The 12,250-nt window shown below is 31.6% G+C and overlaps 1 non-coding gene across 1 annotated transcript; it reads left to right on the top strand.

Annotated features, from left to right (window-relative positions):
• Nucleotides 1-331: 331 nt before the first annotated feature.
• Nucleotides 332-437, top strand: LOC149526361 (small nucleolar RNA R71). The gene has a single exon (XR_016352095.1). It is a non-coding gene; the product is annotated as a small nucleolar RNA R71 (small nucleolar RNA).
• The last annotated feature ends 11,813 nt before the right edge of the window (nt 438-12,250 follow it).

The following is a 12,250-nucleotide window of genomic DNA, read 5'->3' as shown; positions in this document are numbered from 1 at the left end:
TGATTACTGGGGTGTCTATCGCCACAATGTTCACACACTACAAAAATACTTGGAACAGTATTAGTACTAAAAGAATCAAACTTTTTAGTTAGGGTAGTTACGTATGTGGTTAACATTGTGATGGCATTAACTTCATGAACTCCAGTTACTCTCCAATGTATAGATCGCTCCTATGGCCATTGGTAATTGTTTAATGCCATCTCTTCTAAAAGATCATATGCTTCATCGATAGTCTTTCCCATAAAAGCTCCTCTTATAGCTGCATCAATGGTGCCTCGAACTTGGGTAGATAAATTCATTGTAAAATGTCTGCACTTGAAGCTACTTCAGTAGACCATGATGTGGGCAACACCTAAGTAAGTCCCTGTACTTATCCATGCTTCATATAATAACTCACCATCAAACTGTATGAATGAAAGGATATAGTTCCTCATTTTAGCTACCTTTGCTGCATTTTACAAGGAATTTCTGGGTAAGGTCATCCCATGTTATGATTAAACCCATGGGTAATGAATTCAACCACACCTTTGCTCTGTCCCTAAGTGAAAATCAAAATAATCTTAATCTAATGGCATCATCTGTGACCACATTCTGCTTAAATGTGTTGCATATCTCCATGAAGCTAGATATGTGAGCATTTGGGTCATTACTCAGAAAACCCCCAAACTAGACCAGTGTTTGGATCCTAGTGATGATGGCCAACTTCATCATGAAATTATTTGCTTGAATGGTTGGCCTTCCGATACTTGATGGGATACCTTCAACTACTCTCTCTTGGACTTGCTGCTTTCTTAGTTGTTCATCCATTATATTAGAAGAAACAGAACCTTGTTGACTATCTCGTCTTAATCTTTGAAATGACCTTTCAGTCTCTAGGTTGCTCGAGATAATCTCTAAGTTTCATGCTTTGTGCATACAATGTCAAAACACACTTAAAAACATGAGAAAAGAAGAAAAACTCGGTCTAAGACAATTGTTTAATTTAATATCAACAAAGATAAATAGGAAAATAAACCCTCGGCAATGGCGCCAAAAACTTATTATTGGTTTCATACACGCAAGTGCACGTAACTGTAAAAGTAATATGAAGGCAAGTTAAGTATCGTTTCCCACAGAGATTTGCCCCTATTTTCACTAAGTATTAAATTTATAACAAAATTGATCTTATTCAAGCACTCAAATTTAAATGGTTGATAAAACTAATAGTGATTATTAAAACTAAGTAAATAATGAAGAATAAAATTTCATTTACAAAAATATTAATTTAAAACCTAGGATTATGGTATCTTTCAATATTTCATCTAAAATTAATCATTCTCCCTACCTTAGATTAATGGAATACATAGCTAACCTAGAATCCATATTATTTACAAGTCTCTGTTGAGATCACGCACATGTACCTTTCAAAACTAATTCCATATGTCTATGCAAATCAATTACGAAAGGTCCATTATGTTCGTGTTCTAATTTGGCTCCCTAAGGTATTTAGGTATATGTCTATTCTAAACACAAAACTATCACCTAAATCCAAAGTAAATAGAATAAAGTTTATTCTAAACAATGGTCTATTCTAAACTCCCTCTATCGAGTTCCACTTAGAGTCCCAATACATTTAAACTGGTGATCAAGTAGTGAAAAGCAATAAGTGCATTATTGAATAAACCATGCATCATCCATTAATACTAAACAAAGAGAAATCATGCGTTCAAACGGCATAATGAAATGACCCCTAATCCTCAAAAACGAATTTAGTACATCATCTTTTTCTACAGTAGACATAACCATTTCAAAAGAAAAGATCATTTCTACAGCAAAAGAACAAGAAAGAATTCAAGTGAAAAAGGATTATCAAGTCACTTTCGATTCTCAATCCAATTGCCTTCACTTTCTTCATTTTTCTCTTGCTGGAGAGCTTTTTTCTTTTCTCTCAAAAGCTGCCGTTCATTCACTCTCCCAATTTATCTTCTCAACTACTGAAAATCCTCTATGTATAGTCTCCAAAAAACCCAAAAAACTCATTTCTCAACTGGTTGCGTTTTCATAATCCACCTCAAAGCGCTGTGGCCTTGCTCCACAGGCGCTGCAGCACTGCTACCTTATTTTTTTGCATTATCTTTCACTCAGCACCATGATTCTTTTCCTTGAGTGCTACGGCACTGGCCTCTCGAGAATTTGTATGGGAACCATGATGCACCCTGGGGCTTTGCGGCCTTGAGGTTTGCAAGGTCGCAGTGTTACTACTTGTGCTGCCTTGGTGTAGAATTGATACAGTACTTCATTTTGCAACACAATTTTCTCCTACTTCAAGGCTGATCTGGTTAAAATAGTCATCTTGAATGTTGTAGGTTTGCCTCTCGGCTTTCCAATGGTCCAAGAATCACATTGGCTGCTTCTCTGTAGCTCAAGTTATGTATGAATTACTGAAACATGCTTTGTGAAAATCCATACTTAGTCTCCATTGCATAGTTCATCATCTTTGAACTTTATGCATTTGAAAACCCACAAACACAAGGACTAAGTCAGGATTGGCTTAAAATAGGACTTTCAACATGAATATCAACTATAATTTCTTGAATTCAACTAAATTAACATGTTTTAACAAATCAACTAAAAACATAAAAATTGTCTAAAAACTACTTAAAACGCAAGGAATTTGCTACATTGACAGCCCAAAATGTAGCTAAATAACTTTATATAATAGAGTTATCAATCAGCTAGCAAACATATTTTCTGTTAAAGATCATGGCACAAAAAATTTTATCTTAATTGTTGAGGTTACGATCTGTCAGCATGTTTTTATCATAGCACAAGTATATCGGAGATGTTTTGAAAACATTTGGCATGGATAATGTTAAGAAAGTCATTGCATCAATGGCTACTAGTATCAAACTGTTGTTGAAATATGGTACAACTGCAATTGATGCCATACTTACATAAAATTAATTGGCTCCTTATAGTAATCACAAGACCTAATATAACTCTTGTATTAACGAGTTATCTCAATACACGCATTCACCAAGTCAAGCTCATCGGTCTAGCCTCAAAAAAGTTCCAGGAGTATGCTTTCATGGCTTATTCTTGAGAAAAAAAAAACTCATTTGCACATCTCTTCATTTAATGACTCAGACTAGGATGTCAATCTTGATGATATGATAATTACCTATATCATTTATCTTGACAATGACCTTATTTTCTTGAAATCATCCAACAAAAGGTTAGTGGAAGATACTCTACTGAAGCTGAATATAAAGTTATCACAATACTATTGTAGAACTTATCTTTATTGAATAAACCTTCTTAATGAATTGCACCAATTATTTGCTAATTCATCATTGTGATAATATTGCAACTATTTTTCTTTGTGAAAATCCTTTCTTGTCACTCCAGAACCAAACATTTGGTAGGCGATTATCACTTTGTGTGCTAACATGTCCATATGGTTAGCTCAAGGACTCTTACGTCCCCTTTACTGATCAACTTGTAGATGGTCTCACAAAACCTTTAGCTTAAAAAATGTTTTTGTTTTAAAGATTCATGATTAGAGTAACTAATGTCTCCATCATCTTGAAATGGCAAAAAGAGTATACAACAAGGATTAGAACTAATGCAACAAGCTCAACTCAAATATCAACATCAGACTAAGCTCAACAAAAGCACAGCAATAAATAGAAGCTTAGCAATAAATAGAATCTCGGCAACAAACAAGCGTAATATAAACTCAACAACAACCCAAATTAGAGCAAGCTAAGTGATGTTATTCAAACAAAAGACCAAGTTAACTATGGTTCAATTCATTGTTGATCCCAAGATCTCGGCACAATTCAAATCATTTCTGGAAATCATACTTCCACATCATTTTGTTAATTGATATCTTAATAGTAAGAAACATTTGAATTTTGAATCTTGATAGACAATGTATTTGTATATAAACATATATCACAAAATGCGGGTTTGGGAACTTGATCAAACAATTTAAACATGAGTCACCACCAATTTTTTAATCTATGCGCAATTTGCCACCTAATTGAATATATCCTTCGAATGAAATCCCATACTTGACATAAATTTATTAAAAATGATAGACTTGAAAATATAACTGGATTTGAGAGTACAATTACGTACGGGAAAAATATTAGCACCTTCGTGACACTTGTTTAAAGATATGATCAATTAATCATGTGTTATCCTATTTTACCTTCACAAAAAGTTATTGATTTCATAAGTACATCTATTTCCATTATTACCATTTATCCTTTTCTTCTTTACCTACTATTTAAATATTAAAAACTTTTCATAAGTTTTTCCAACAATTTTGGTGAAAAACTAGGAGCGTCTCCCCATTTTAATAGTATTCAAGAAAATCACTTATTTTCTTGAACATGCTCATTCCTCAAACTATTTTAATATTTTATGAAAAAATTTTGGATTAAATATTTTATTCCTTCTTGTTTCTTATTGTTTTTTTTCTTAATTTTTTATTATAATCTATGTTCTTAAAAATAAATTTTTGGTTAGACATTTTCCAATTTTATTTTAAAACATTAAGTCAAAATTTTTTATATTGGAAAATTTTCAAAATCCTCCATCAGTTTTGATATAATTTTAAAATAGTTTCTCATTTTGGAACTTTTAAGAAAATTGTTACATAAAAAATCTTTAAAATTACATCACCAGTTGATTTTCATTAACTTGCTTTTTTTATTCCCTTTATTTTTTATTTTTCTTCAAGATGAAAACCTTTCAAATTGAAAATTTTTCTAAATTCTCTTACACTTTTCGTAGAATTTTCAAAATATTTTTACCCAATAATCTTCAAGGAAATTATCAATTAAAGCTTTCATAACGTTCCATCATTGGTTAATTTCTATTTACTTGCATAATTAGAATTAAATGCACATGATGCAAGCAAATAAAAATCATGATGCAATTCACAACTTATTTAGAATTTTATTTACTACACATTTAATTTAGTTTGTGCCTGTTTTTTATTTAGAAATAATCATTTTCCTGAAAATAAATTTTGGGATTCCTTTCCTTACTTTTAGTAAGGTCCCATAATTATTGGAATTTCCGTTATGGAAATTAAAAAAAAAACTGTTCTTATAATGTTTTATTTCCCTTTTTGGAATTTTTTTAAAATAACCATAATTTTTACTTTTGTTCAATTTATTCAACTAAAACTTTTAATTTCAGCATTTCTATTATTCTTAAACTACCACATATTAAGCAAATATTTTGATTTAAAAATGAATATTAATAAAACTTAGATGGGTAATATAAAAATGGGTTGGAAAATATTTACCTCAAGCTATTGGGTTTCGTATCCAAATCTAGTGGTCTAAAAGGCCAAAAATATTGGACTTCACAGACCTCAGTCAGATCAGGTCAAGCCAAAACCATTTTCTCCTTCCTTTTTCCTTTTTTTTCTTCTTTCCCACCTATCTCCCAAAATGACAGTTTCAAAAGGGTTAGATAAACCCTTAATAGTGCTTATGGTTCAAGGAATACAATAATAGAATAGAATAATTATTTTGTGAGAATAGAATAAGGTAGAAATGGAATAAAATAGTTATTACGTAGTTTAGTACGTAAAATGGAATAAGATAGGAATAGTTATTATGACTTATTATAATATTTAGTTGGTAAAAATAAACTTGGAATAAAAAAAATATATGACTAAATGACAAAAATATCATTTATTATAATAGCATTTAATATTTCATAAAAACCAAAATTACGGTTGAATTAATTTTTACTGTCATTCCTTTTTCATCCAACATCTCAATTCTCAAATAATTATATTTTTTGTATATAAAATTTGTTAAATGTGCTAATAATATTATGTCATGTATATCATATAATAAACATATTATATTATATTTTAAATATTATTAATTAATCGTATGGTATTTATATATTTTACATATATTTTATTTTAAGAGAAAATTATTACCATTTAATAACACAAATCACAGGTCTCCAAGAAAAGCCGTCAAAAAGCCCAAAATATGATGTAGAGAAAAAGAGCATCATTACCTCTAGGCATGTGAAACTTGTAATCCAAGACATATTTAGAAGTATTATTAGCTAGTGAAATGAAATGTTTTGCCAACAGAAAAGGGAAATAACAAAATCTTAAAATAATATATTAAGGAAATCCATACTGAAAAGAAATCAAAGAGGGCAATTAATGGTATATTTTGTTAAAAAAGAGAAGAAGAAAAAGAAAAGATAGCTTAATCTTGCTCATATTTGATAAAAATAATTGCAACAAATCATTCATAATATGCATTTTACATAAATTTCACGTGGTCTAGAAAAATTGGTAATCATTTACACCATAAGGATTATCCCTAAAGTCTACCAGGGAACCTAGCTTTCACGATAAACCAGATTTTTATCATTGCTAAGAAGCATGAATATATACATTTGAACTATATTATTGTTAATTTGACCAAAGTTCTAGCAGGTCAAATTATACAAGTAATTCTTGTACTTTATTAAAATGGGCAATTTAGTTCCTAAATAATAATTTATAAAAATTAAGTTTTGGTATTTTTTAAAATTGACAACATTAGTCTATTATGTTGAAAAATTTTTATTATCTATGTTGACATGATGTTTGGTTGTGTTAATGTGATATTTTCTTATTGATATGGCATTAAATTTGATGATATAAGAATGATGATGTGACATTTTCACTAATAATGTAATAGTAGTGCCGACATAACATGACCAAGCACTACCATAAATCTTACAAAAGCAACCATGGAATCATCCAATATAGGGACTAATTGCATAATTTAATGGTTTTAATACTAGAATTAAAGCACAACCTTTTAAAGAAAAAATGGAATTGGTCAATTATGCAATATAGGTATAAATTAAGATTTCCAAGCATCATTTCCTTGTCTAAGTAACCTAATTGCTACTAAGTAACTCATTAACAAAGAAATATGCACACAAGGCAAAAATAAAAATAAAAATAGCTCTTTACTCACAATTTGTACCAGTTATTATGTTTTATTGCATCAAAAATTATTTTGTCCCAAAGATAATTTTTTTTTTAGCTCACTCCAACTTCTTCTCAACAATAAAGCTTTAAAGTAGCAAGTGATCAATTCAAAAAGGTTGTACAAAAAGAAATATGCTTGTAGATTATATAATTTATTCTAGTTATGAAAATACTTATTAAATTGATCTTTCGAAGCAATCTTGATTTTTTGAGAACAAGCTGACCCTCATATGCAATTGCTCGTTGTAATTTTGAGAACAAAAGAAAGAAAAGAGTAAGAAAACATAACGTGTAGAATAGCATGAAATGAATAGCAGTGAGGATTAACCACTATGGAATGAAGTTCAAACCTTTCGACCTTTACCTATTTGTTCATCTGGAAAGTGCACTTGTGGTGTGACAAGGCAAATGCGGAAGATGCATAAGGAAGAGAAAGTATTCGACTTCTTCATGGGGTTGGATGATAATTACAGAACCGTTAGGTCACAAGTTCTTAGCATGGAACCCTTGCCCACCATTGGATGAGTCTATGCAATCGCAGTACAAGAAGAAAAACAGTTAGTAGTGGCTCCATCACCAGCCATGGTGCTAGAAGAAACATCCCTAATGGTTAGAAATCAAGCCACCGATAGTGCAAGACGTGGTAGCAAACTGAAGGTTGGGGATCAATAAGTTGATCGACACAATGAACAGCAAGACCGACACAGTGGTGAAGGTTCCCGTTCTCGTTGCTCACACTGTGACAAGATCGGCCACACCCATGATGATTGTTATGAGATTTTTGGTTACCTAACAGATTTACAAAGGAAATTGAAAGTTGGAGGAGACCAAGCATGTGTACACAGTGATAAGGGGCCAAGAACTTTGGCAACATCAACGGGCATGAAAGCTCATTCTTTCTTGGCTAGGACAGAGACACGCACACCTCAAGAGTCTTCTTCACTTGTTCCTAGACTAACACAAGCTTATATATAGCAATTGATAGATCTTTTAGACCGACAATCCAACAATAGCAATGGGCCAGTAGTCAACATGGCCTCTAATGTGAACTTTTCTGGTAATTCTTCTGGTAAGAAAGACAATTCGTGGGTAATTGATGCTGGGGCCATAGATCATATTGCCCATCAAATCAACAGTTTATTTGACATGGTTGAAAATCCTGATATTCCACCTATTTAAATTCTAAATGGTGACACTGAATTCATGCTTTTGGGTCGAGTGAATCTTAGGCATAACTTAACCTTGGAACGGGTTTTGGGTGTACCCGAATTTTGTTTTAATTTACTATCTGTGAGCAAAATAGCTCATGACTTAAAATACCTACTCATTTTTGGATTGGAATTTTGTGTAATATAGGACTTACACTCGAGGAAGTCGATTGGAGTGGGTAAAGTGCGAAACAAATTGTATCATTTTGAGCCAATGAGGGAGGGCAAGGCATTGTTGGCTAAAAGCAGGGATACTGGCAAAGATACTATGATTTATGGCATCATCGATTAGGACAGGTTCCTTTGGATCGTCTTTCAATGGTTCTGAATTTATCTATTAATTGCATTAGAAAGGACAATTTTCTTTGTGATGCATGTTGTAGGGCAAGACAAACCAGATTACCTTTTTTGAATAATAAGAATAGAAGTTTGCATGCTTTTGATTTAATTCACTATGACATTTGGGGTCCTTATCACACCATATCTTTTTCAGCATCACACTATTTTCTTACTATTGTTGATGACTACAACAGAGCAACATGGGTTTTTCTTATGAAGCATAAATCAAAAACTAGAAATCTCTTACTTTTTTTTTTTCAGTGAGTCAAGACACAGTTCAATACATAAGTAAAGATGTTGCGAACAAACAATGGCATGGAATTTAAGCATGAGGATTTGGTGGACCATTATTTTGAAAATGGTATGGAAAGACAAACCAGTTGCACAAACACACCTCAACAAAATGGTGTAGTGGATATCTCAATGCTATCTCAACTAGTGATCCAAGGACTGAAGGCTATCTCAATCAATGATTCTAATTTGCTGTGATTGATATGATGAAGACCATTTCAATTGATATGATTTGGTTGACTTGGTTATTCTAATTGACTTTATGATTCTAATTGTAATTTTCGTTAATTATAGGCTTGATCTATGGAATTCCTTTTTATTGCATAGATTATTTTTCCTTTTGTATTGAGAATGAAACTTGTATATAAACTCCTAGTGGCTTCTCAATAAAATCATCCGAAAGAGTATTCAAACTCTTAAGAAAGCAATCAAGAAGGATTGCCTACAAATGAGGTTGATGTACCATTTGCTTGCAAAGAGAGGAGAAAGCAAATTAAAAAGCCTTCTTTAATTGCTTGAAACTGCTGGATAATTTTCAAAATGAAAAGTTGTCACTTTAAAATGTGACTATATTCAAAGGAGTCTAGTAATATGAAAATTTGTCACTTAATAACGTGATTATTGGAAAGACACCTTTATTCAAAGGTTTGGTCTTATAATGTGAAATATTGTGTTTAAAGATAAAAATATACCTCAATGAAAGTTGTGTCCTTAATAAAGAGAGACTTGCACAACTATATTAAGACTTGCATGCAATCATTCTGACATGAAAAAAAAAAGAGATGACCTTAATGAAAAATTTTAAAAATGACAAACACTTTGAGTTCTAGTTGTTCATCAAAGTATCCAAATTCCTTATAATCTACTTGCTACAAAAAGTAGACTCTAAGGTGATGACAACTCTACAACCCTCTAGTCGTGATTAGTGGTTTAATCATGTAATTGCAAGACGAAGTTAGACATTTACTTGATTGTATCCTTGAGGTTATTCGTGTAATACCTAGGCCTTGATGATTACTATGTATGATGTTAAACTATGATATTGTTTGATTTGATCTTTAATGAGTATGTTTATGAGCTTAAGAAATGCCTATATCCGTAAAGATGTGATATTGAAATATATGGGTATGTAAAAGTCCCAAAATGATATTGTGCATACATTTCACACTTAATTGATGTAGTGCATTGTTTGGCACTAGAATGAGCATGACATGTATGTAAATTATGCTAAGTAAGTTTGATGTACTATGTGACATAAAGTTTGATTAAGAATTGGAATGTTTTATGATGAATAGATGCCATGGTGATGAGTAAAATATGATGAAATAAGATGTTTATCAAGATGAAAAGATATAGAGAACTTAGAGAAATGAATTTGGGAGGTTAAACATGTTGAAAAGTAAAGTTTAAATATGAACTTAATAGATGTTTATGGTCTATCGATAGATGGAAGATCGAAGCAAATAAAAGTAAAGGATGAAGAACATCTATCGATGGATGCATGGAAGTATCGATAGATGTCCACATGGAAATAAAGAGAAAGGAATTATAGCATGAACTATCTATAGATATAAGAAATTTATTGATACATCTCCACCCAAAAGTCTTATGAAAGTACAAGAGCATGATTTATCGATAAATTCTTTAAAAGCATCGATAGATCAATGCTGAAGAATGATGGTAAAGAGAATGGGGGCACAATCTATCAATAGATGCACAAAAACTATCTATAGATTGCATTACAAGAATAAATGAAAAGTGCACAAAGTGTCATTTATCGATAGACTTGAAAAGTTTGTTGATAGATGAGTGGCAAAAATTTAAGATCCTTGAAGGATCTATGGATAGATGCATGTCATCTATCGATAGATAAGTAAACACTTCCAAAAATAAAAGGACTTTGAGTAGTCCACCATTTAGAAAACAAAAAAGAAAAAGAAGCTCTCTTGTTTCCCCTTGAAGGCATGCCTTTTAAGTGGAAAATTGGAGTTAGGAGAAGGTATTTTAAGGCTAGAAAATCAATCTTGAGGTAAGAATGAAGACTTGACTAATTGATTTTCAATTTAAATGGTTAATAATGTAGATATCACGTGGTTCAGCATTAGTGGCTGTTGGAATGAATGTGGTAGGACATTTGAGGTTTGAGCAAGCCAAAAACACATTTAAGGTAGAGATTAAACTCAATGTTGAAGAATTTAAAAGATTTGAGTATCGTACGATAACTACTTATAAATTAAGCTGCATTGAAAAGCGAGAAATAATTTGAAAGCCAAGATTTGGTTATGAAATGGAATACAATTGTGTAAGTGTTAATGTTCATGCATTGTTTGTTGTTAGATGTGAAATGGAAGTAAGAATGCTACCCACTTCCTAATTATTGAGCTAACTAGTATTGCTTGGTGAAAGGACAATTATTGAGTAGAAGGAACTCAACTTAGATTGCTAAATGAGTGCTTGAATAGTCAAGGTGAGTGGGGAATTTATGAATTAAGAGCATTATGACTTAATGCCTATATGCTCCCTATGATGGCATGAATGCCATGTATTGTGTTTATAGGCTATATATGTCTAGAGGTAGAATTCCTAGACTAGAAAATGTCTACAAATGAAGAGATATGCCTAGAGATAGTCTACCTAAGCCAAATGATGTTATTATGATTACGAACCAATGTTTTGAGAACTATGATGTTGTGATTGAAGTATATATGATACACGTGTCTAGAAATGTTATGTCTAGACAAGGGAATGTTACAAGAATATGCAATATGTCTAGAAGGATTATGCTTAGGCTATGTAACAGCCCATACCCTCGTTTAGAAGTTAATAAGACTCTATTAATGAGAAGAATGGTCATTTAACATAAATCTAAGCATTAGAGAACAGCAACAAGTAAAATGAAAATTTTTCAATAAAATAATATTTTATGAATAAAATAATATTAAAATATTAATAATTTATTTATCAGTGGAATTATTTAAAATAGAGAGTTATATGACTAATCCAAGTAGGGGAGGAGAATAAAAGAGGAAATTGGAAGAAAACCATGAGGTTAGAGGGAACTCGTATGCTTTGATAAAATAGAGCACCATCGGATAAATATATATTTAAATATTATGGTGACACACGAATGAGGTGCGAACTTCATATTATATTTATACACATGTCAAGGAAGTAGAAGAAAAATTGAAATTTTAAAAGTGATGGAAGGACTCAATAAAAAGAATGAGAACTTAGGAGGGCTAAATGGTGATTTCACTATTTGGCTTGGTCAAAGCTTACAAAGGAAGCTTTTCTTTCTCTCATTCTTTTACCACATGGCCGGTCATGCATATGATGTTGTGAGAAAAATTAGTATAGGTAGGGAAGAGAAAGATGGGGAAAGAATTAAAGGGGAAAA

The sequence above is a fragment of the Theobroma umbraticum genome, unplaced genomic scaffold, assembly GCF_002168275.2.
Source record: "Theobroma umbraticum cultivar Fairchild unplaced genomic scaffold, ASM216827v3 scaffold_106.0, whole genome shotgun sequence".
Classification (NCBI taxonomy): Eukaryota; Viridiplantae; Streptophyta; class Magnoliopsida; order Malvales; family Malvaceae; genus Theobroma; species Theobroma umbraticum.
The sequence above is the reverse complement of the archived record's forward strand: the minus strand, read 5'-3'. Positions and strand labels throughout refer to the sequence as shown.